The sequence below is a fragment of the Cavia porcellus genome, unplaced genomic scaffold (assembly GCF_034190915.1).
Source record: "Cavia porcellus strain 051 isolate PalLab524CR breed Dunkin Hartley unplaced genomic scaffold, mCavPor4.1 scaffold_15, whole genome shotgun sequence".
NCBI lineage: Eukaryota > Metazoa > Chordata > Mammalia > Rodentia > Caviidae > Cavia > Cavia porcellus.
The window spans coordinates 13,310,229-13,337,237 of record NW_026947498.1 but is presented as its reverse complement, the minus strand read 5'-3'; positions in this window follow the sequence as shown (position 1 = coordinate 13,337,237).

Genomic DNA, 27,009 nt, shown 5'->3' with positions numbered 1-27,009 from the left:
AGATGTGCAGGGGAAAGTAGCCCATTAGAGATCTGAAGGGGAGTCAATGCAATATCCCAGATTCTATCAACATCAGAGTTTCTTAAATACGTCTTGGACTTTGGAGGTGTATGGGCATGGCACTGTGTGCTGAGCAGTGCCAATTTAAGTATCATATTAGACCACACTAAGTTTAGGATCATGGGCTTTAAGAGTTTCATACTTTTATTGCTCTAGTGTATAGATTTGTGTATTTTTATGTTTAATAGTCTAGTTTTACATTAAATGATCACTACATGCCCCTAAGAACTGAATCAGAAAGAAGATACACAGATCATATGGGAGTCAGGAAAGACAAAGAATAAAATAATTATAGAACAAAGTTATTCAATTCAGATTAACTTAGATATGTGGAGGAAAGCAGTGATAATTTCATCAATTACACTAAGGCATATGAACTTAACACATGGCTAATAGATACACTATTAGTTTGTAATATACTTGTGCTGGAAAATGTAAAGTGAAAATTAGAAGGCAACCAATGAGATCAGCTTCTGCACATCACAGAGAAACGATGGAATTAATGAGTTCATAAAAAAACTTAAGTGTCAAATCTGCTCCTGAGTCTTAGGTTAAAAATGGGAATAATTTCTTTCAGGGTAAAAACATGTTTTCTCTTTGAATCACAGTTCTACAGAGATACCTTAAATGACTAAATTAGATCGTTTCCTTCAAAAGAAAAAGATCAAATACATGTAGAAAATAACGTGTCCTTGTAATTGAGTAAACTTCAGTTTGATTGAAATTTACCACAGTAAATGAAAGATAGATTTTAATTTACCAGCTCAGTATGGGTTGTTAGAAAATTAAATTGTGTTGGAAAGTCCACATCTGCATAACAAGATTTATTATCTGTAATTAGCTAACCTTTAGAAAATTCTATTTTTAATTTCCTCCTGTCAAGATATCTAGAAATTTCAAAGTTAAAAAGCACTGGATACAGGTGACTGCATTAGTGTTGAAGCAATGCAAAGTGTTACATGGATGAAACTGTCCAATCCTAATAATGAGCTGCCCAACTACAATACTGTTCACTTGACAACATATGCGGAAATATTTGATACCTTTCCTAATTAAATATATATAAGAAATTATTTATATTACAATAAATAATTTACCAGCAATGTTTGGTCAGTAGCACATTTCTTTACTTACTGATTAATTAAATTTCATAGATTACCAAAGCCTGAATTAAAGCATAAAATATGTTATACAGTTAAATTAATATAGTAAATATTATATTATGTAAAAAGGTCAGATACATGTTTCTCTGTTTTGCCTAATTTAATTATGACAGTTTTCATTGTAATTAGATTGCAATATATTAGGTTCTGATCCCACAATAATACAAAGTATGCTCGGCAAATGGAATGTAAAGGCGCAAAATGCCACACTGTTAATAACACCTAGATCCTGACAGCCTCTGACAGAACTCCACCAAAGGACACCCAGATCCCTTTCACTTATTACCAAGGCTATAAGGGATAATAGTTAAAGTAATTAAATTTTACCTCTGACAGATGGTATGTCTTCTTTTGTAGATTTTTCATTAAAAGGAAATATCTAAGTTTTAGAGGAGAGATGGATTTTTTAATTAGAATAAAACAAAAGAAATTGCAAAGAAAACATCATTTTTCCCCTAGAGTGCCAACAATTTCTGTTAAATATATATATATATATATATATATATATATATATATATAGTCATGATGTGTATAGCAACATAAATAACTGTAGCAGGTGGCGGTGTTAATTTAAATTAAACCCAATGTTCTGGGTGCTGCAGGAGGTAATTTGAATCAGTTTCTCGGGTACACATATGGGACAACCACAAGATCCAGCAGCCCACATTAGTCTGGCTGTTTCATCAGAGTGATCCTTTCTTCGCAGTGCACTACTGTTTTCATTCATTAAAGTATTTTCGGTAAAATTGATTAAAGAAATCTAGGATCACTGTTCTGAGAGATGTTAAAAAAAGGAAGCAAAGTAGCTTATTTAGCAAATTCTAGGAATACTGCGTTTGTTCACGTACATATATATGAATACACCCACAGTATGCTGACCCGACTACACAGAGCAACTTTTGCAACAAGAATGTGATCACAGAAACCTTCGGCACTGTATGTATCAAATTTAAACTTGATATTATTGACCAGGTTTTTAAAATTGGAAAATTTAGAATATTGATAGCATGCTGGAAATGCTGTGAGGAAAAATGGAACACATCCATGCTGTTGGTGGGAATGCAAACTGGCACGATTACTACAGAAATTACCATGAGATTTTTTTAAAATTAAAACTAGGCATCCTATTTTTCTCAGCTATTCCCTTTCTAGAAAGAGCCAAATTCCCTTTCCAAAAAAAGTGAAATACATCATACTTCAGTGATACTGGCACATCCATACTTCCACATCCGTGCTTATAGCAGCAAAATTCATAATGGCTAGATACCTGGAAGTGAGCCTGTGTAACTTTCAAAACATCAGTGAATAAAGAAAATGTGGTATTTACACACTGGAGTAGTACTCTGACATACAGAAGGCTAAAACTATAGGAAATTGGGAGGTTGCTGGAGGATTCCTGAGAATCCCAGGCAGGCCTGGGCTGCATAGCAAGGTCAAGACAGTCTAAACTACAGATTGAGACCTTGTCTCAAAATAAATGAGAGGGATGAGTGGGGAAAAACAGAAATGAGTATAATGATTCTACAAATGCATAATTATGAAAGTCATTACGGTTTGGTTTAGATTTATGCTTTACAAATTAATAAAGACCTTGTGTGTGTATATGTGTATGGATTTCTTTAAAAAAAATCCATGAAGTGATAATGAAATGCGTGGTTAACAAGTAAAATATTTATTTATATTATGTACTATTTCATAAAGTAAAACATATATTAAATAAAAATATTGATTTGATGACTATATGTCATATTCAGGAATTAATTTATCACGGTATCATCAAAAATAATGACTAACAGTAATATTGAGTTAATTTTTTAAAAATACACTCAAGTGTATTATAAAATATATGAATTAGAATACACGAATCTACAATGATATTTTGGGACATATTGTTCTATGTAATTGATATGTTTATGAAGTTTAACTTTGTTCATAATTATACTCAGCATCATCTTACAGAAAAGGTGGGTATTTGAGATTAAATAAATAAATATATATAGATATATATTTATACACTACTAATAAAAGTTAAATACAAGTTCATATAAAAATATAACAACCAAAGACACTTTAAAATGCCTTGCTTCTTTGACTTCTGTGAAGGAAAACATTTGTTAGGTGAGTTAGTTTCTATCCATTTACTTAAAGAAACTAATGTTCAATGTTAATTTAGATATATTTTCAATAATAGAGAATGTGCCACACTCTACATATTCATGTGAAATTTAAGTAAGAAGCAAAAAGGAATAATTAAGTAAGGTCTTAGTTTAAATACATACTACATAGATCCTACTTGTGTAAGAAACTATGATACTATGTCATTATTTGTGGTCCTCTACAGTTCAGGACATATCACTAACTTGTCTTGACAAAATACTTGATTATTTTCTAATACTTAAACACAACTAATGTAAAATACTACATCTGCGACAGCTGTTTTTTCATACTGTGGTTCACTAATGTGAACCTGTAATTTCATCAATAAGTTATTGTTTGGCACTTATTTATCTTTGCACTTAGCTCATATGACAGAACTGACTTACAGCATTTTTCTTGTTGCTAAATCAAAGTTCCCCACTAAGAAAAATAACTAAGAATAGCTACAACTCAAGAATGTAGTCAGTGCTGCTTACTGTGAAAATATATTAATTAAAGTAACAGAAATTATATAGTTATATTAGTATATTTTAGTGGATATTATGTCACATTTTTAAAGATCTATATTAAAGATGGAACCTAAATTTTGCAAAAATCTTTAGCTCCAAATTATAATGAAAGAACTTTTGTTAACAAATTTTATATTACTTGAACTTTTCATTTTTTTGCCACTAATATTTATCATTTTAATTTTTATAGTAGAGAAATACAGAGGTACTGCATTTAATATTGTGAAAAAAACTAAAAAGAGTGTGGTCATGTTTACATGAGATATATTAAAATATGACACCCTTATTAAATTATTTGATATTAACAATTCATTTCTGGGGGCTGGGGATTTAGCTCAGCGGCATAAGCACCTGCCTTGCAAGGAGGCAGTCCTGGGTTCGATCTCCGGTACCGATAAAAAAAAATCATTTCTGTTTGTATACACAAATAAGACAAAATAATTATCAAATAATGATAACTTAAAAATTTTAATGTGTTTACTGGGAATGTATTTTATTGGAGGTACTGTTCTAAGTCCTTTACATGTATGAGTGCATTAAAATAATTGTCTAACAAATACTTGAATCTGATAAAGTTGGACCTATAGTATTTATTTTTTATTTGATTTCAATAGATAAAGTAGATGTGATTACTTGCCTTGTATGAGCTTTTATTTCTGAACAGCAGTACAAACTTACAGAATGTCTGGGTCCGTTATATTACACAGACATTGACCAATTCTAAATTAAAATGGAATATGGTTTTTCTTCCACTTCTTAGGTTTTTCTTTAATAGTTGCTTTAGTATTATTTTTGTGGCGACTTTAAAGATAGAAGCACTGTGGTCACCAGTGATTTTAAGAAAGAACTGAAAAAGCTATTTTTTTTTGGCTACGGATTTTACTAATTCCACATATATGCAAAGTGATACACATTCAAAATGATATTCTTGAAAGGTTTACTCTAAACTACATGGAACATTTTACTTACCAACAGACAGTTCCTCATCAATTTTGCTCAAAGCATTTAAGATTTAATTAATTCCTTAAACCCATTCAAATATTAATTTTTTCAGTAGTGTGAATTTTACAATTGAGACAAAAGAAGGAAGAAGGGTGAATACATAAAAATGACATATATATTCAGAAGAAATATTTATATTGTACAAAAATAACAGCTCTAATTTCCACTGAGAACAATTCAGGGCAAGCCTGTTAGTACTGATCTATTCAAACCTTTAAGTTTTATATTCAAGTTTGTACTACAGAAAAAATATTTAAAATGTATCAATTTTACAAAGATTAATCAAAGTTATCATAAGCTCCAGTAGAGTACATTTATATTCATTAAACTTTGTAGGGTTCTATTACTTGAATTATTTAGATACATTTATTTCCATGAATTTAGTGTCATCATCTTTTCCTCAAGTCAGTCTCTTCAAGAGGAGACTGATTGGGAAATGAGGCAGAATGGGACTGCCCTCTGGTTTTAACTCAAAAGGTGCCTTGAGATGAAACCAGCCTGGAGGTCCTGTATGTTCCGTCACCTTAAACATTGCTTTACCTAATCAGTGGTTTCATCTATGCGCTATGTTAGAAAACATAATTTGTATGCTTGAAATTTTATACAACTGAACATTTTCAGCCCTAAAGGTTTCTAAAGATCTTGATTTAAAAAAAATGTAACCTATTTTGCATCTTTTGTCTATACACACAAGCATACAGTAAACCTAGCACATGTAGCTCTCTCTTCTAGGGCCTGTGTTCCCTTGGAGACTTTCGTATCTGAGAGTCTGGATATTTTTATTACTCACTAAAATATTACTTTGGCTATTTATTAGACTAAATAAAATATTCAAAAGTATCTATGAAATTGTCCATATTAATCTTAAACTATGGAATTATATTTTGTAATTTGTGTATAAAAATTTGAGGATGTATCAATTTTTACTTCGCAGTACATTTGTATAGAATTAAACACAAAAGCATAAAAACAATGTCTCATATGTGAAGCTTTGTTAAAATATAACATTAATGTTTAAATAAAAATGTATTACCATAAGAGATGTGGCTATCAATCCATTCAGAATTATGACCTCTAACATTAAACAAATGTATACCATCATTTTCGACTCTTTCTTAAGCAATTCTGTAAGTCCCCTGCTGTGAGTACTTTAGAAGATGTGATCAAAATTATGGAGCACTTCATGAACAATTAAAAAAAGCACAAATGAGCAGTGAGTAATTAAGATAATATTGGATAATATTAAACATGAAATAAGGATTAATATCACAGACTCAAGATAGCATCTGGTATTTGATGTAGAGTTGAGTTTTTCTGCTCAAATTCTTTTGTTTTATTTTTAAATTACAGACAGTTGATTACAAGCAATGTGCCTAATTCAAAAACATCAGCCAAACTGGAATTACAACTTGCTCTGCTGGATTTGTTTGCAAATAAAAGAAATAAAAGCAAAGAGAAAATAGATAACAATCATGAAAGATACTAAAATTCAGAAAAAATAAATATTATAATATCATTTATAGGATTTAGAAACAGTTCTATGATTAATAAGTTGCAACAAAATGTCTTAACATTTTTGTTTTCTTCTGTGAATAGTAATATTGAGGAGTGTAAAAAGGATTGACCTTTAGTCTCTCTGTCACTGAAGAATAATATTGTACAAGGTCCATGTCCAGATTTAAGATACACATTTAGCGTCTTAGAACTCAACAAGTAGTAAACATTTTTTAACCCTTCACCATAGGCATGACATTAACTGGGTGAGATTACCGTTTGACCAACACTAGTGGCAGATTATTTCTACAATTTCCTGTGCAATTGCGTGTACTAAAGGAAAATAAACCTGTCCTTTCCAAAGAAGAGACATATACAAAAAAAAGGTTTATTGTAAAACAAAATATAGTCCTTGACATGTGTAGCACAATATTATCAAGAGATTATTAAGAGAATTCCACATCCTAAAAGTATTTTATCTAGTTTAGGAAATATCTGGAAATTTTTAAATTATTTTAAGTATTATATTGGTTCAGAGATCTACTACAGTTTCATTCTTAAAGACAAACATATTTCATATTTTTATTCTGTGTACTATATTATATATCACAAAATAGTGTGTTTATCTTATTTAAATATGGTATTTTTAATTGTGTGATACATTAGTGTTTATTTTAATAAAATATGCAATTTATAATATTAAGGTATATAAATTATATGTGATCCAATCTGTCAAACTTTTCAGTGCAAACAACAGGAACCCCTTAATGTGAATTCCATTCTTGATTAAGATTTTTCAATTACTAAGTTAACTCTTTTGGTTAATTGGCAGACTAAGAAAAAGAATCTTTGCATTATTGTATGCATTGTGAATCAGTAAGACACTTCTTGTATTAAATTTCAAATTATGTCAAGATACTTCTGCAAAGCAGAATTTTTAATTGTTACATAAAAATGAATCTAAAATAAACAGTGTTATCAAAACTTTTGATTCCAAATCTGTTTGATAAATCTACTATCTCTCCCATGGTATTACATGATATAATTCTTATTGTGTCCTAAATATTAAAGGTTCAGTACTACTTCTAATCATTGTTTATTTAGTTGAAACATTCTCAATTTCTAAGAATGGGTAATAGTAAAATTGTCATAAAATATGTATATTAATCAAATTGTTACTTTCATTGATCTACAATTTTAAAATTTCTCTAAAATCAACATAATAATGTCCCCAAAACTCTTGGCTGTCATTTTTAGAAGCTTGATTTGAGGTGAGAGTGGGCAGTATAATCAGGGTCTCCCTACTCAGATCATGACTTCCCTGACCTCCTAGGTGTGGGATGTATTTGCTTTGAGAAGATGTGAAAGTGAAAGGAAGTCCTTATGTATTTTGAAAACCCACCATTTATTATATATATATATATATATATATATATATATATATATTCCAAATGTATGTATGCCTTATATATACATATATATCTTATATTATACATATATGTAATAATGTATCATATATATTATATATGTAGATATCTATGTTTTCAAATTTGGTAGATTGCTTTTGCTCTTGACTATTTCTTTTGATAACAGAGTACAGTGTCTACTGTGGACTCTCCCCCTAAGGAAGCCTATAAAATAAATGGAAAAATCCCAGCTATTTTATAAATGGAGATAGAGTATGAAGAGCATCAAATAGAAAATAAGCTCTCATGCTCTCAGCGCATTTTGAAATAGACCCCAAGGAAAGCAGTGCAGATCTATTGAAAGCACCATTAAAACTTTACAGCCACACTGGGGAGGGCTCTATTTGCCTTACGTACCATGTAAATATAGTCCTCCATTTATTCCATATATGTTTTAGATGTTCCAAAACAATCAAATATCTAACTCTAAGAGAAATAGATTTTCTGGCATTAAGAGACCATATTATCAACTTCAAATAACATAGCAATTTCTCCATGAACCAAGCACATAATAGGGAAAAAGCTACTATTATAAACTATGTAACAGGAATAAAAGCTTGTAAGAAGCTTCTAAAGGCAATGGTCAGCATGAATGCTTTAAAATTACTTGAATGACATATGTATAGCTCGTATAAATTTGTAGTATAACAAAATATTTTGAAAGTACTGATAATGTGTAATGCTTGTCCAATGAGCACATCCACACATTACATATTTTCCTAAGGATTTTTGAATTGGTATATAGAAGAGCATTGGTGAGGCTGCTTGCCTTTAAATCTTTTATATTTCTTGCATAAAAGCATTTGTATAATCCCTAGAGCAAAACACTGGCCCATGATGAACACTGTTGTGTTTACAAATCTCTATTGTGTGTGTGTGTGTGTGTGTGTGTATGTACCGGGGATAGAATTAATGATCTCACATTTGCCAAGCAGGCACTTACGCTGCTGAACTAAACCCCCGGGCCCTATAACTATATATTTTAAAATAAGAAGAAATGTTCTGTGTTTAGAGTAAGTATGACTATCTCATTTAATTAATTTCTTCAGATTCTGATTTACTAAAAGGAGATCATACCTTTTGATACTTTATTCTGTCTTACAAATAGGAAGACACAACATAGAGCAAAAGCCATATTCATAAAATTCTGCAAGCATTACACTTTAGTAATGTATATTGGTTCAGTATATTAGTTATTGACAAAACTAAGACTGGTGTCACTTAAAATATGACTCTTTTTCTTCTACCATATTGTCAAAACTCTTACGTTTTGACAGCATTGTGTGTTGGTGAGTCTAGAGGGGATAATCATCTTCATATGTGTGCTAGTCAAACTGTAAAATGACTAAATCCTTATTAAAGAAAGGACTTTCCTTTGATTCAGTAATCTAGATTCTAGGAAACTATGCTTAAATATAGGAAGATAAAAACCCCTGCTTCACACTGAAGCACTTATGGTCATAGCAAAGACTGGAAATAATGTTAACACATTAACAAATATGCAACTGGTTGTTATACAAGTCAATACTCACTGAAGAGCTGTACCATTAAAAAGTGCAACAGGAGTTTCTCTATATACTATTCAAGGGCAAATTTTAGGGTAATAATTATTCTAAAGTATTAATATTAGCTGTACGTTATACTCAGATAAAAATGAGAAAAATTTTTCATATTTATACCTATTTTATAATCCACAATGATTCTTCATTATATATTTTCAATATATACTTTCTGAACTATAAGGTCAAAAAATTGTCATTAAGTTTTAAATATTATGACTTGGTGTTTTTCATGAAGCTCACCATAATTTTTAAAAATGTTTTCTGATTTCTCCATATCACAGGAATTTAAACTGGAACATGATGCATACAATTTGTTTTATGCATTTTCATATATTAAGTACCAAGTATATTTTGTTTGGTATGTATCATTACATAGTTTCTAGTTTAGTGTCCTGTATGTATGGATAAGAGCTTATTTCACTTTGTATTTAACTTTAATTTTTTTCTGTCATTACTTTATATTCTATCCTTTGTTTTTCACCTTGTATGGTAAATCTTTATTGTTAAAGTACTGATTTAACGAGCTCATAGGAAAAACTAAAAAAGCATTGAAAAGCACAAGACAGAAACTAGTTTCTTCTAAGTGGGAAATTGTATTTTTGTCTTCTGGGTGAATAGTTTTCCCCAATACTAAGTGTCGACCAATATGTTTAATTTGCTTTTGCTAATAGATTTCATTAATTCAGACCCACACGTCCTGGTAGCTAATCAGAGAAATGTAAGCACTTGGTAGAAATTTATAAAGGTGTTGTTTGAATATGAAAAGTAAATGTAAGAATTCACCATGAGCCACATTTTCTATATCATTTAAGGGAGGGACTTGCAAGTCTAACAATGGGTTTGAGTTGAGAAGAAAAAAAGACTGTTATGGCTTATATCTAATTGTCCCCCCAAAGCCTCATGCTCACTTAAGTTGACTGGTTCATAGGTGTATGATGCACATGACTGGATTAATCCACTGATGGGTTTATAGTGGGGTGTGAGTTTAGGAGATAAAACCTGCTGGAGAGAAGTGTGTCACTATAGGTATGACCTGGAAGAGTATATATCCCTCCTTGTGTTTTGATCACTAATGACTTTCTGCATGGCATGAGCTCTTTCTCCTCTGTCATATCTGTTTCATGTTAACCTGTCTTGAAAACAGTGGACTATAGACTGAATCTTCCACATACCATAACCCACAATAAACCTGTTCTTCAGTAACTTGTGGGTATAGAGTATGTTGCCTTAGTGATAAGAACATAATTTAGACAAGGACAAGGATTCCTTGATACATTTCTACTTCCAGGGCACACCTATTCAATAATATTTTAATGTTTAGTAGTTATTTTTCCACTATAATATCACATGAAAAATAGCATCAATATATTTTTAATAGAAACATTAATTTCCCTACCCAGATGATTTTCTCTGTAGGAGTTAAATAAGCTGTGCTGGTGTTACTTTTTCATGTGCAGCGCTCAAGGAAGGAAAATTGATCTTCCTAAGAATTTAACCAATCCATGAGCTAAAACTATATTTAATCATTGCAATTACACAAGTCTTTATAAAATGAAGTATAGCTAACAGATTCTGTGATCTACAGATGAATGTTAAGTATTTTGCATTTCTCACATTTGTAATTGAATATTAGCTTATCAAGAAGGAGAAAGAAAATTTGTTAGAAGTAATATATACTTGGGGCTAAGAAATTATCTATATTTGATATACTACTTAATAGAAAAAACTTTTGTGATAAGATTAGATTGCTTCTATCATTTTACCTGGTATTATACCATTTTTCTTTAAAATCTGCACATGTGTGCACATGTGTGTGTGTGTGTGTGTGTGTGTACGTAACTGGTTGCAAAATTTAAACAGAAAAAAAAAAAAACCAAGCATGACAAGACTTTGGATAAACAAAACTCAAATTCAAACACCCTGCTGAAATTGTATATGATTTCTTTTTTACTGAATTGTCTTAAAGATACAATTTAAGAACTGATTTTTTCATGAATCATGGGTTGGAAACGATTCCTGAATTGTGAATAAAGTTTCAAAAGAATTTGGAAATTAAGAATTAAAAGGCTGAAAAGATAAGACTCGGAATTGGAGAGAAATAAAAAATAAAAGGCAGAAACCTTCTTAAGGCTTTAGGCTTTTTGTAGATATATAGTTTTCCATTACAGTACTGGAACATTTAACTATCACTGTTTTTTTTACAAATTTTATTACTTCAAAGTTCCTTCTAGTTATTCCTAATCCTGTTGTATTTGTATTTTAATATTCATGTTAATAGAATTCTGTGACACTAACCAAGATTATGGATTGTTTGGATTTTTTTTTTTTTTTGCATCACATATACCTTGAAACAAGTACCCAGAGAAGGAATAAGTAAACCTGTGTGCCAGAGTAATCCACAGTGATTAGTAAAAGCAAAAGTAAATTTAAAGCTAAGAATAGAAAGAAAGAGTAGGAAGAAAAAGTACATGGAAGAAGCAGTCACAATACTGATAACTCTCATGTACTCAGGGCAAACTATGCTACTAAGATAAAATATTTGAACAAAGAAAATGACATTTTGAAGACAGATGGTTCTTTCTTTCCCACTGGTTGTATATTTGGTATGTTTTATTATTGTGTTTTATTATATCCTGACGAGAAAATTGATTTCAGGATTTAATTATTGTTGGTGCTGGCTTAACTGAGGAACAAAGAATCATGTACATCTATTGCGGTAGTCTCTCCATTCCCTTTTTGATGCTCACTGTGAAGCACTGACCAAAGATTAATCTTTTTGGAAAGAAAATGATCTGTGTTATTTGTGAAATTAATTTCAATGTTCAACTCTTTGCTCCTTTTTGTTGCTACCAGATAATGTGTTCGCAAAATGCTGCAATATTGAAATGTCAATATCCATTTATAAAATTCACAGAGATGCTTTAAGTGAACCCAGGCAGCACAGATGATTTGTATGTAAAATGCTCATTACCTAATCAGGCTCATAAATTTGAGTGAACATTTAATCAATTAGGTTTATATGATTCACTGTCAGCTTATAAGTTTCTTTGATGAGACTAAATGCAGAATAAATGCTGGTACATACATTAGGAATTTCCAAATTAAACTTACTGCACTGCATAAGGATCATGTACTTTGTGGGAAAAGAAAGAGAAAGACATATTCTATTTCTAAGGACAAATAGTGTGAAAACTTAGCTATAAAAGAAAATTTTTCTTCCTAAAAATCTTGCATTAATTCACCTTTGCCTGTTAAATAGATGAAAAGAGTCATTTATATGATGTTTCTTAAATTAAAACTTCCTAAATTGAAATTCCGTTGTGACTATGTTATGAAATATTCATGTGATTTATTCACCATATTTGTATCCATTAAATCACATGTAATATTTCAGATGCTCAAGGGAACCAGTTAGAACCCAATACTCTCAGGATTTCATCTATAAATAAACCGTAACAAAAATGTCCTTTGGTAGATGCTAGTATACAGATACAAGTTCAGGAATAGTTATTTTGCTATTTGGCATGTTTTTATACTGAGATACATTTTGTAAACAGTTATGCAGATATCTTTCAGACAGACTACTGCTGTCTGAATAAGGAACTCTAGAACATGACAGTAACACTTTTTTTTTTTTTCTTACCTAACTTCTCACACAGTTACGAGAATCAAAGTGGTTAAAAATAATGGGATATATGTCTGAGGGATGGAAAGTGGTGTCAGGAATAGTGACGTGGACGTTGTACAAATAAAATCTGAATCCTGGATGTAGCATCTCAGTTTTCCTGTTGAGATTTAAAAAAATCATTTGTGATCTCAAGGTGTATACATGGGAAGCTGTTGGTCTCTGATGAGCTCTCTGCTTTGATGCTTACAAGTTGAAGGTCAGGGTTTACTGTAGGTCTGCTTTTAGTCTGCTTCAGCATCCCTTTTAGGGAAATGTTTCAGGCTCATTCTGTTTGCTGGCTGGATTTAGATCCTTGTAGTTAGAGGATAAAAGTTGCTGTTTTCTGAAAGACTCTCATCCAGTGGCCACTTTCAACTTCCTGAGGAATGGCTGAATTTCTCACATTTACAACTTCCATGTTTAAATCACCAACAGAGCTTCAAATCTTTCTAGTGTTTGGAAATACCCAGGTCCCTGCTTCTGTAAAACTAATGAAAATTTTCAGCTACCTAAAGTACTTGCTTCATTGAGTTAAATCCGCTAGGACAAGTTACAGTTAACCTAGCATTTAAATTACATCTGCATGGTCACATCACAGCAATAACTAGTTTTGCATTTGCTTTAAAAAGTACGTATGCTGTCCAAAACTTTTAACACTGTTTGGGGAAAAAAATGTACAAGAATGTTCATGGGTGACCTAAAGATAAGAAAAATTTTCTTTTAAAAGACAAGAGAAAAAGACACCAAAAATAAATCATGATACGATGTTTAAAAAATCTTTTGCATATAGAGATTTTAATATGAAGTCATTCCAATACTTATAATGAAATCATATCTAAATAATACAAATGTACCTAAAAATTACTTTAAATAAAATAAAATGATACAAATTACCAAAATACCTCGCCAGGCATAAAAGAGGAGGTTGAAAAGTTTATAAACACAGAAAATGTACCCAAAGACATTCACCACTGGAGAAAGGGGAACATGTCACTCTATAACAGTCAACAGTCAACATCATACCCCTCAAATATTTGGAACATTTAGCTCCATCTATTGTTGTTGTTAAAGACTTAGAAAAAAAATTAATGATGTAAATGCACATCAGTACAGGCAATTTTAAAACCAGATTGCCATTATTGTTTAAAACTGACTGAGCACATAATATGTGATCAAACAAGTCCACATTTATTTTGTATTATATAAAATCTTCCCAAATTCAGCAATAGTTATATAAAACATTAGTATTGGGTCCTACAAACTTGTTCATAAATCAAAAATCATCAGCCTGAAATATCACAATAGATAAATGTACTACAACTATAGTGTATATGTATTATATTTGTAAAGAAGCTGATCAGAGTCATTTTAATTTTAGGACACATTTATAACTAGAAATTTATTAAGAATATCAAAACTCTGATTTTTCTTGTGTTATGTACATTGGTATTTATTTTCTTGTGTTATGTACATGGTATATTATTAGAGAGTTTGTTCAATATGCATTATGAAAACCAAAATCCTCATGGTAAGTTAGTCTTAATATCGTAATTCATTAAAATCTTATTTTACCACAAGCAGAGACTAAAAAGAATGCCATTGCTTCATCTATTTGCCTGTGTCCACAGTGTCTACTCTGTGTCTAATGTGACTCCTGTGTCACTCAAGTTGAATTGTGTGATGAATAAAACCCTCCCTCAGACTGATCCACTGTTGGAAAAAGAAATGAGCACTTTTAAGAGAATCTATTTTAATGCAGGCATGTGCATTTTTCTTCCTATTATATCATATTCTATAATGCTAGTAGCAGTTTCATAAATGTTAGTTTCAGTTTTCAGTTTGAAACCTCATGATAATGCTTTCGTACTCAGTTACATTAAGTTCTATAGGTCTATTTTGTAGTTTGTGTCTTCACTGAGTCTTGGTTTAGTGTAATCAAGCATTACTCATTCAGAAGGTCTTATTTTTCACTTTTACAGTTGGCATCCTTTGACATTTTATACAATATTATGACTTTTATACTTTTGCAACTCCTTAGAAAATGTATCATGATAATGTTGAACTCAGTGTGGCAGATTCTGAATTTTCAAAATTATAAGTCTTACTTGGAAGTTTTATGTTTCCCCCAGATAAAGATACTATAAAGATTTTTTTCCTTGCTATTGGAAACTGAACACGGGACCTTGTGTTTGCCCGGCAGGAGCTGTGACGGTGAGCTACATCCACTACCTAAGATGATTTTGAAGAGATGCATTTGCATCTTTAATTATCAAGAAAAAACTTTTCATATTCCCAAGCTGTACAGGTATATGCTGTCTGACAGTTATGTTTTCTAGTAAGAATGATGTCTCATAAAGTCCAGGATTTTAGCTTGCAACCACAACAACTGTGCCCACATGTCAAATCGTGTATTTGGCAAACTTTGGGCATGTTTCATACAGAATATTTAAAGGATTATATTGAAGGATGATGATGTGATACAGTTAATACTTAATTCTTGACCAAGTAGATTCTTCAGAGAAACTGCCATTTTCTCTTTAGTTGGATTGAAATGCCAGCAGTGGGGAGCACAGCGACTCTCAGTAGTGTTTGTTCTCCTTTGCGCTAAGATCCCAGAAGCTTTGCCATCACTGTTTGAGAACCACTAGCATCAATGTCACAAAGGGAAAATAACATCGTATCATTTTTAAAAATTGAATTTACACGCTACTTGAAAGTATCTTATAGATGCCCAGGGCCTAGAGATGGCGTTTTGTGAACCACTCAACACAGTTCTAACCATGAATGAGTCTAGTAACACAAACTTTAGATATATACTGGAAACATGACACTCATTATTAAAAATGAAAGGTAGAAGATTAACAATTCTTTAGGATATTATATGTAAATTTTATTATTATTTGGTTTATTTACTATTTGTCTTTTTTGAAATGGTTTCACTATGAATTCTGGGCTGACCTTAACCACATAAGGATCTTCATGACTCAGCACTCTGAGCACGGAATGTGTAAATTTTAAAGAGTGTTTTACAAAGCAAAGTCATAATGATTCTAAAGCCAAGTTAGAGGCTCTAATGTGAAGACAATGGATTAGTTCTGGAGTGAAAAGCCTAGAAGGGGGACACCAGTGGCACACTTGTACATGCAATATTGATAACATTCTATTGCTCGTATTGAGAGACGAGTTCCAGGATGTTTGTTAAGTTAGTATGCTTTATAGATTATCTGCATTTGATTTTATTAATTTTATAATCAATGAGTAAATAACAATAGAAAGTTTTTTTATTTGATATATAAATTAATGTTTTAAATGTACTGTCTGGATCCTTTTTAAGTCAATGGAAAATATTTACTACAACTATTATTCTGTCTTTGAAAAAATGTTCACTTCTTGCACACAAAATTGGATACCAGAAAGTGACTAAGACACTCTTCTGTGTAGAGTTAACCAATACCACCAAACCAATAAAATTTTCCCAGTTACTACATAATATTCAGAAATATTATGATAATGCTTGAAACTTAACAACAAATGATCTTCTTGGAAATGTTACTTCCAGATTACATGGTTTTCTATTCCTTCAACTAGAAATCAGTATGCCTCAAGAAATTCACATTCAGATGACAAAATTGTAGCTTAATTTAATGTATTCCAAGGAAAACCTTGAATTCTTCCCATTGCGGGTCCCAAACTTCTACGACATTGTTCTCTTAGTAACTGAACTATTGAACAAAACGAAACATCATCAAATAAAGGAACATTTTTTTTCTTTCTAATAAATCTATCAGAGCACTCCTTGGCCCTGATTTCCTGATACTAAAACATATCCCACAACTAATCATTTCTTAACACTGTGAATCAGGTAATGTGCCAAAGATTCAATAATATTTATTTTGCACAGTTCCAATGGTCATTTACTTACTTTCTTTTTTTTTTTTTTTCTTCAGTAAATAATATTGATGTACTGAGCTACATCTTCAGTCCTCTCATTCTGCTCTATAAGTTCCAATAAGAAAGTCTGAAAAGTCTGGTTAAATGTACTTATTAAGTCTCAACCTTTGTATGATCCAAAGCTTTTCTGCCTCTCTCAGATTCAGATGCATTGTCCTATCTTATGACTGCAGCCTCACTTCAAACCGATGCTACTTTTTCTCCTGCATCTACTGCTCATTTGCTTGATTAATTTAAGGAGAACCAACCTCATGTCTTCTTTGTTGCCGGGCTCTTGTCTTTCCTTCTGCCTGGCATATATTGTTTCAGGGCCCCTTGCTTCAAGTGTCTTCCCTAATATCCTCCCCTCAGTTTCTTTTCCATTATTTTACTTTTTGTGCCAACATGTATATTTGTATTTATTTCTGCATATTTATAAATTTGATCTTAAGATCCCATTATTATCTTTACATATATGTATGAATTTGTAGCTTATGTGTCCTTATTGGGTTGTATTTACTTTTTTTTTCCCACCAAAAACACCTGCAATTGTGCCTGTTCACTTGGAGAGTTCACAGAATCATTCTTTTAATTCACAGTATTTTCATGCTCACTGAATAAGTGAATGAATAAACAATTCAATAAGTGACATTTATATAAATCAGTTCTATATTTTTATATTTTCTTATTGCACTGAGGACCGATACGTTTCCTCTGTCTCATAGTTTTGGCATATTATAGTTTCTTCTGCCCACAATTTTGATCATATGAATTTCATTTAAATAAATACTCATGTACTTGTGACTAACCTTTGTAAAATTAAGCAGCTCTATAATTCCTGTAGTCCCCATTTGGTGCACAGCTGAAACTAATAGAGTCGTAAGAAAAACTAAGTGATTAATGAATTCCCTGAGAACTTTTCTAATGGAAATTATCTCTTGAATTCTAGAAATTCATTTAAGGGGTAAAGAACCTAAATAAAAATAATAAACCAGGTATTGAGCAATGATCATTACACAGTAAACACGTGGCGACTTATAGTTATCACTTACAAGCAGGCACTTAGGGTTGAGTAGTATCATGTAATATTTCACAGTTAATCTCTTATAGGTGACAGTCTTACATAACTTGCCCTAGCTACAAACCCCCTAAATTGCACTTTTATTTATCCCCAGTTGACTTCTTTTTGGACTATTTCTGTTTAAAAACCACTATACAATGTAAGACTTAAAAAGTAGTGTAATCTCTGGTGACAGATGATTTACAGTATTTTTTGTTGTTACACTTTATATATTGTATTTTTTACATTAGTGCCTCAAAGCATCACTTCCTACATCATCTTAGAAATGATGAATAGCATGCCTATAATCCTAGCAGTCAGAAGGCTGAGGCAGGAGGATGGCCACGCACAACAGGCCAGCCTGAGCTACATTGTTAGTTCAAGGCCAGCCTGAACTGCATAGCAAAAACTTGTCTCAAAAAAAATTTGCCAAATTATATACAAAATATGACAACCTTAAAATTAATGGGCAAAATATGAAAATTTACAGGGAAAATATTATAATATATATTTAGGATATTATGTGATATTTTCTAAAATTACCATTTTTTAGTATCCAATATGTAGCCTAAATGACATAATGGGAAACGCAAGACTTAAGAGCATTGAATATGAATTGAAATCCAATTTGCAACTGATTTGTGATAGTTCATTCCACTAAATCTCAGTATCATGTTTTGTAAATTAGTGCTAATAAGTATCTTGAAGAATTATGAAGAAGATCCAGCCTTGAATGCCAACTGATCTTCCTGCCTCAGGCCCCTAAGTGCTAGGATCACAGATTTAGAGTATTTATACCTAAAAAAAAAATGCATTTTCCTTTCCTAAAACATGGAAAGTAAGTTTTTTCTGCTGAAAAATCTTTTCACTTTTCCTAACCAAGCTCAAGTGACAATGAGACGTCATTTTTGCAGTTTCTAAAATAAAGACTTTCCTCTTACAAATTTTGTGCCTCAAAACTTAAGAACTAAGAACACCAGAGAAATATTACCCATCATGCCACATCTCAACAAAAATAACATGACAAACATAGATTAGCTACAAAAAGGTATTCATATGATGTAGGGGAATGGGACAGGAGGCAAATGGAAATCATATATTACAGGAATCTTGAAATCAAGAAAGATATATGTTAATGGTTCTTTAGAATTAGGATCCAGCTAAGTTTCTTTGTCTTTTTTTTTTTTTTTTTTTTTTTTTTTTGAAAGGAAAAAGAGAAAAGACAAAACAAAACAAAGAGGTGTAAGGGTACAAGTAATACAGACTACAAGAAAAAAAAAAAAAAAAAAAAAAAAAAAAAACAGTAAGAAATCACCAGTTAATAGATTACACATTATCATCTTAGAGATAGTTGCTCAAGTCACAGTATCAAAGCATACAAAGTGGACATTCAAACAGTGAGACTGCAAACAGTTGTGTTCAATGATCCAACCAAAAACATTAATGTGGTCAGCTATTTAACACCCCTAAACACGCTTGCAGTTGTATCCTTTAGAGCACTATTTTTCCCTCTCTTTTTTACAACAAAATTTACACATTTTGGGTTTTATTACTCCTTAGTTCTTATTACTTTTTTTTGGAAGAGAATAAAGTCAAATGTGGTAAAACAAAGCTGTCAGTCAAAACCAAGGATAGACATAGCACATGATGTAAAACAGAGTACAAGGTTATTGACAGCTAAGTTTCTTTGAAATGATGGCCTAGACTAGACCTCTCTGAGCCATTTTTGCATTTGTGTAAGAAGTAAAGCACTTGGAGACAGCTCTCTCGGCTTTCTTACTTCCACTATAAGTTTCAGAACTGAAAGTCTTCCTCATTTTGTAGTTCCTTCCTGGCTTTTTCATTCAAATATTAAATATTTAGTGACGTCTGCTGTAAACTGTGTGCTAATGTACATTTAAATACATTTAAGAAATCACAAGTTTTTGTTTTATAGTCTTTCTCTAATTTGAGTTACTTAAGAAGTTGATACAGGGAAATGCATTCAGATTCTTAGAAACCAGTGATGGGAACCTACAGCACATATTCAGAAGGAGGCTGTTTGTTATCAGTGAAGGCTGAAAAAATTTCGTCATCACAGTTAGAAACTCTCTGAAGTTTTCCAAAAGCATCCAAAGGACCCCTCTCACCACACCAGCAGGGTGCCGTTCTACAGGCAGTGACCTGCATCTTTTGCCATAACAACATTGTTTAATATATTTATTTGTTGCTGATAAGAGACGATGAAACAATTTTACATTTTCATGTCAATTGTCTTTTTTTACATTCATCTTAAACATATTTCAACTTTTTCCTTAGTTTATTTCTTTTTAAATGAAGTTAGAAAAACTTTTGAAGCAAGTTCTACATAGAAATGTCCATACCCAGATTCCATCGTATATTAGATATGAAATGCCTCTATACTGCCTGCAATGCAAACGATTTTGTTACATTTTTTTCTACTACACATCCCTTTCACCTTTTCTGTAGACTTCAAGAATACCTTCCTTTTTCTCTGCTTATTCTTCCTTTTTCCCTTTCTTTCTTTCTTTCTTTCTTTCTTTCTTTCTTTCCTTCCTTCCTTCCTTCCTTCCTTCTTTCCTTCCTTCTTTCCTAGTTTTAGTTTTTGGAAAAGAGGGTTTATTTTGGCTCACAGTTTCAGTCTGCATTTGGTATCATGGCTAATGTGCCTAATGGAAGAAAACTGCTCACCTCATGGCCCCCAGAAAGTGGAGAGGGAAGGGAACCACTGAAGACGGAGATAAAAATACATGCTTCAGGGCCATACCTCAAGTAGCATATGAACTCAAGAGTGGATAATGCACTGATGAGTATAATTCATCTGTGATCCAATCACATCCAAAACCTACATCTTTTTTTTCTTATATTTTTGTGTTCCTGCACGTTTGTTACATAGATTAATGGACTGAATCTTGACAGATCTGTTTTTATTTATGATGTATTATAATCACCCCTCCCAGTGATCACCCTCTTTCCACATTACCTATTATTTTGTATGTTTTTTTTTTCCTGGAGGGTTAATTTGTGTTGTGCACTGTTAGCATATTTCTATTATGTGCTCAGATTACATTACCTACCTGAAGCCCCTTTATTTATTGCCTACTTCTTGTCTCAAGGCAGCAACAAGAATTTTTTTTTTACCCTGTAAACACCAATTTCTGTCACTAAATTATTTCCAAATTATTATTTGTATATAAAATGTTTTAGATTATCATTATCAGATCCCAGAACAATATTCATTTGTGTTGTTTATGTACATGTAATTTAGAGCTATCTAAGTGGGCATAAGTTGAATTACCTTGGCTTGTGTTAAGCTGATTATATTTGTACAAGTTTACTCAGAAATCCTGGAACCCATCAATAGAGTCTGACATAGCTAAGCCTCTCCATAGGAGATCTCCACCTGAAAAACTTAGACCCATGGGCAGCCAATAACAATAGACTTGGTCAAATTCCAAGACATTCCTTTTTAATATCCTAAGTATGTTGCATTCAAAATGAATACTGTCATTTTGATTCTACAAATTCTTTGTAAGATAAGAAATGAACAAAGAAGTGAGTGTGCCCATCAATATTTTTGCTACTTCAAGGCAGTTCAACTGAGAATTTTCTATATTCAAATTACCTGAGTGAGAGTCTTTCTAAATCAGATTTTCTTAAATAAATTCCATGGTATTATAGGTTCAATTAATCATCTGAATATGTATTGAATGATTCACATTGGCATATTCCTTAGATAAAAGTCCATAGAAAATTCATTTTTACCGAGATCAAGTTCAGTGACTTAATACACACTTAATGGTGGTCAGGATAAAAAAAAAAAAAAAAAAAAAAAAAAAAAAAACCTCCTTTTTTTCTTTGTTTTGTTTTGATTTTTCCCTACCCTCTACTTTGTCTTTTTATAATAATGTAGCTGCTGTATTCTAGACTGTGTTCAATAGACACCCTAATGTACAAGTTGAAATAACTTTCTTTCTTTAGACTCTACCTAAATCTAATTATTACCATGTAAATTCTATTTTAGAAGCGCTGATCCCACAAAACCCTTTCTGTCTGCCCCAGGAAAAACACCCATGCCATTTCCCTAATAGCTTACCCACTTGACAAAGCTCACACCTGTGACTCCACACTGCACCACATTTGTCATTAATTTTTATGTTCATCTTTTTTCCCATTCTTTGTACATGGATTTTGCCTTTCTGCTTGTTTGTTTTTCAATTCATTAAATTCTTCAGATAAGATTCCAGAACTGTCCATTTAAATGCCAGTAATTTTATCTCCATTCACTGTATTTTCAGCTGCCCCATTTCTCTCAGTCTCACACATTTTTTTTTTAGTATTTCAGTCATGCTTATTATCTAACATGAATATAAAAGTGATACCATAATGACATCAGATAAATGTCTGTTACATCAATTAATTTGGTTGATATTTTGTATTTCAAAAAAACAATTTTAAGTTCATGATCAGAAAATAGTAGCATAGTTATACAAAATAAAAGTAAATGAATGGTGTGTGCATGCACATGTGTGTAAATGAGTGTGAGAAAGAAATCTCAGTGCAATTTAGCAAGATAGTATACATTTCTGAACGACCTGACTTCTCTAAGGATGTTAAACACTAGCAGATGATTCAACTTATTTCTTTCCTAAGATAATTAGATAAAATGCTCATATGTAAAACTATTTTATTTTCATTCTGTCAACCTTACAAGTTTAAACATTAACTTTTGTTTCATCATTGGCTGTAATTTTCTAGCGAACTGTCCATCTAATTTATTAGAAATATTTCATATTTCCTGCCCCATATTAGAATGCAAATTTCAGTTATGATCTTTTGATATCTTTGATATTTGATCCTGTTCATTTTAAACCTGGAAATTAACCTTAAAGAAGCTAAGTAGTTAGTAATATTTCCTTTTGTTTCTAAATATGATTGCATATTTTATTCAGCACAGTCTCCTAAGTGAAAAATATCATGAACTGAATTCTTATGCGATGGGTATTTTTTTTTTTTTTTTCTTACCTGGAAGTTCAGGTTAGCAGTTGCAGTTCTTGGTGAAGTCTTACTTCCCGCTGTGCAGCCAGATGTTTTTCCCTTTATCTGCACAGAGCAGAGAAGGTGGAGTGCACTTATCTCTTTCTCTTATAGTCAAAACATGGATTCCTGAATGGGGAATCCATCTTAGTGATTTTATTCAAACCTAATCATTTCCAAGGATCTTGGCTCTAAATATCATGATGTTGAGTGCTGGGAGAGGAGGTAGTTAAGTCTTCAACAAAGGAATTTGAGGGCACGAATATTTAATCAATACAAAACTTTTAGTATGTTGCTTGGTTATCGAACAAAGCTATCTATAGAAGAGTATCTATAATGCATAGTGGAAATTTGAACATTAAAAGAGTAAAATTGTCAAGTAGGTAATGTTGTAGCCACAAATAAGACCCGAAAGCCATATTATCTCTGTAGTTTTGAAGCACTGAGTGGAGATGTCTTCACTCTTCTCAACAGTGGACTGAGGACTTTCCCTTCTTAAAGTCTGTCTGCACACGGCCCTCCTCCGACAGAGCTGTTCCTCCTCTGATTCTACCTGCCAGCAAGTGGCTCACTCACTCTCCAGAAATTCTCGATGTCAGTATTGTGTGACACCTGGAAGGAAAGCTGACCTTCCCCCTCTTAACTTTCCCCTTTGAATAAAAAGTAAGTTTCAGAAAGTCAAGCTTAAAGTTCTGTATTGATCTTCATCTGAACAAAGAACTTTCAACTCTGAGTGTTGATACTGTCAAGTGATGAGGATAAGAGGAAGATAGGTTAGAAGAAAAAAAGAAAAATGTGGCTAATAGACATGAGAATGTCAGTGTTAGTTATGAAAATGTGAAATTATTTTTGAAAGCTATCTTTGGTTATATCTGTGATCAATATACCTTTTATAAGCTGGCAAACGATTGAAATAGATTTTTCAGTGTTGCTCTTGAGTGAATGAATGAATGCAACTCACTACATGAGCTTCTATTTTTGAGAAATAATAGACTATATATAAAATTGTAAAGGTATACCACATGTGCATGATTATTTGGTAATAAAAGAGGATGTTTAACCAATTAAATGTCCTTTTGCATTTAACACTGTTGGGCAGTAACTGCCACATGATTTTTCTACAAAAGAACAACAAGAAAGCAAAAATAGCTTTCTTCTTCTCCTAAATCTCATATTACTCTCTGGTGGGTTAGTCAAATGTCCTATATCCATTTTATTAACCTTACCGTGAGCATATTATATTTCCCTCATTTAACAGTGTCAAGGCTTTCCACTGTAGATTGCATGTTTGAATTTGCCACACAATAGACAATTCCTTGGGGCTGGGGATTTAGCTCAGCGGCATAAGCGTCTCCCTTGCAAGTAAGCAGTTGTGAGTTCGATCCCTGGTACCCCTAAAAAGGAAAAAGACCAAAAAAGAATCAATAATTCCTAAAACAGCCTATAATTATAATCCATTAGATTAATGGATTTTAGCTTCTGTGAAAAAACTAGGAATATCAATTTTGATAATGAATTCTAGTAACACACAGAATATAAACTGAAAAATGACTTTATATGTAGCTAATATAAATAGTTGTCTTCATTTTCATAAAGCTCTAATAATTTTTCCTATTTTATGTGAAATTATCTTAAATAGATAACAGAATTTTTAGAGTGTTAACTGCTAATACATATTAATAATTGTACTTTAAATTAACAAAGTCATTAAATTTTTGTTTTATAAGTCATGGTTAATCAACATTTTATATGTTCTTCAATTTCTAGTTTTATAAATTCATTATAATTACTCACTTTTACTTATTTATTACTCCATTTGTCATTATAGATTTTGCTTCTCCAAAGGATGATATACAGGCAAAACCCTAAAACATTTGGGTGGAGTTAACTTGCTTACAAAATGAGAAAATCCTTATGTCATGGCATGGTTGCCAGATTTGCTGATTATAAACTAAGCAATAATTTCATTGTTTCTTTTTTTTTTTTTTGAAAAATTATAATGTTTCACTTAAATTCATTTCCTGGACCTTTTTTTTAAGTGGCCATCTATATTTTTTGTATTATCCCTGACCTCTATGATTTGAAATCTCCCACTTTGGTTAAAGAAGATAAGATGCAAAGTACATCAGTTTTAGCACACCATCCAAAATCCCATTAAGGATCTTAGATACAGATACTCAGGTGAAATTGGGTATTGCGGATGCTATAAAGGCATGTACTGAGATGACACTATAGATAATGTTTGTAGGGTCCCTTCCTAGCCATTTTATGTGGCAACACGATGATACAAAGCCAAACTCCTGGAAAGAAAACCTTGAAAGTGCTCACATTGTAAGAAAAATGTAAACCAGTAACAGAAAAAAATGTCTACCATTACCACCCTGAGGCTGTATGCTGAGAATGGCATAAGAACACATGAAGGGGATTTTAAGGCTTTTAGGTGCTGCTAGACCTGGCTGGAACAATGTTCCTCTTCAGTCAGACACATTTGGGGACCAGTACAATTCTGGAGCTCATGCTAGTTCTTGGAGAGTGTGAAAAGAAAGTTTGAAAACTAGCAAAGTTGCATGATGGCCAGTGGCAGGGTTGGAAGGGCAAGGACTTTAGGTAGATCCAACTTAGTTACCTGGTGAGAGAATTCATAGAGAATTCTGTAGCAGCAGCACTGCAGTGCAAAGGAGATTGGGGCATTAAACTTCCTCAGCTGCCTATAAGAAATGATGTCTTGGTTTATACGAGGAGAACCATAAAGGAAGCCTATCCTTTTTTTATCCTTCATGTTACTTATATATCAGAGAAAGAAGTACCAGTAGTGAGCCTCCAAATTCTTCTAACATGTAATAGCATACAGCATAGATTTAAAAAAAAAATGATACTGGGAAGAAAGGATTTAAGAATTGAGTTTCTTTAAGTCAATGCCTGGCCTTTCTCATGCTGAAATTTATGTTCAATTAGCTAAGCAGGTATAAGGTCATTATCAAAATGTTTAAGGATGTAGGTAGCCAGGTGCTGTCCAACCCAGGAAACGATTCCTGTGTGGGTGAGTGCATTCTTTAACTGGACAGCTTTAAACATGTAGCTGAGTTCAGGGAAAGTTAGCTTGTTAGAAGGATCCCCTGTTGAGTAGAACTGAGCCAGATTTGTAGCACTTAGACACTTGAAAGATAAAGTAAGGGTTTGGGGAACTGGGGGGCCACAGATGAGTGTCGGGTGCACCATCCCAAGCCCTGGGAGTTTCAAATTATCGCTCCCAGTGGTCAAGCAACCTACCAGGTTCCAGCCACACTCAACGGGCTCCCCAGGTTTTGGGTCTGCCTGGGCCACCACCAGTGACCCTTTCTCAAACTGGGAAACTGGGCAGCTAGAGGTGAGTGTCTGTGCACCATCCTGAGCCCCAGGATTTTAAGATCATCACTCCCCGTGGTCAAAGAACCACTTAGCTCCCAGCCACACTTGATCAGCTCCATAGGTTTTCAGCCTGCCTAAGCCACCCAAAGTGAGCCTCTCTCAATCCAGAGAACTGGGTGGCCAGAGCTGAGTGTCCATGCACCATCCTGAGCCCCAGAAGTTTAAGATCGTTGCTCCCGGGAGTCAAGGAACCTACCAGCTTCCAGCCGCACTTGATGGGCTCTACAGGTCTTGGGCCTGCCTAGGCCACCCGAAGTGACCCTCTCTCAATCTGGGGAATGGGGCAGCTGGAGGTGAGTGTCTGGGCACCATCCCAAGCTCCAGGAGAGTTTAATATCATTGCTACCAGTACTCAAGGACCTGTCCAGCTCTAGAAACCTAGACTAGAATTTTTTTTATGGGAGGTGTGGCCCAACTAGATGTTGCCTAGTGACTTTCTTCAATCAGGAGAGTTGAGGTCACGTGAAGTGAGTTCCATAGCATTGGTCCTTGCC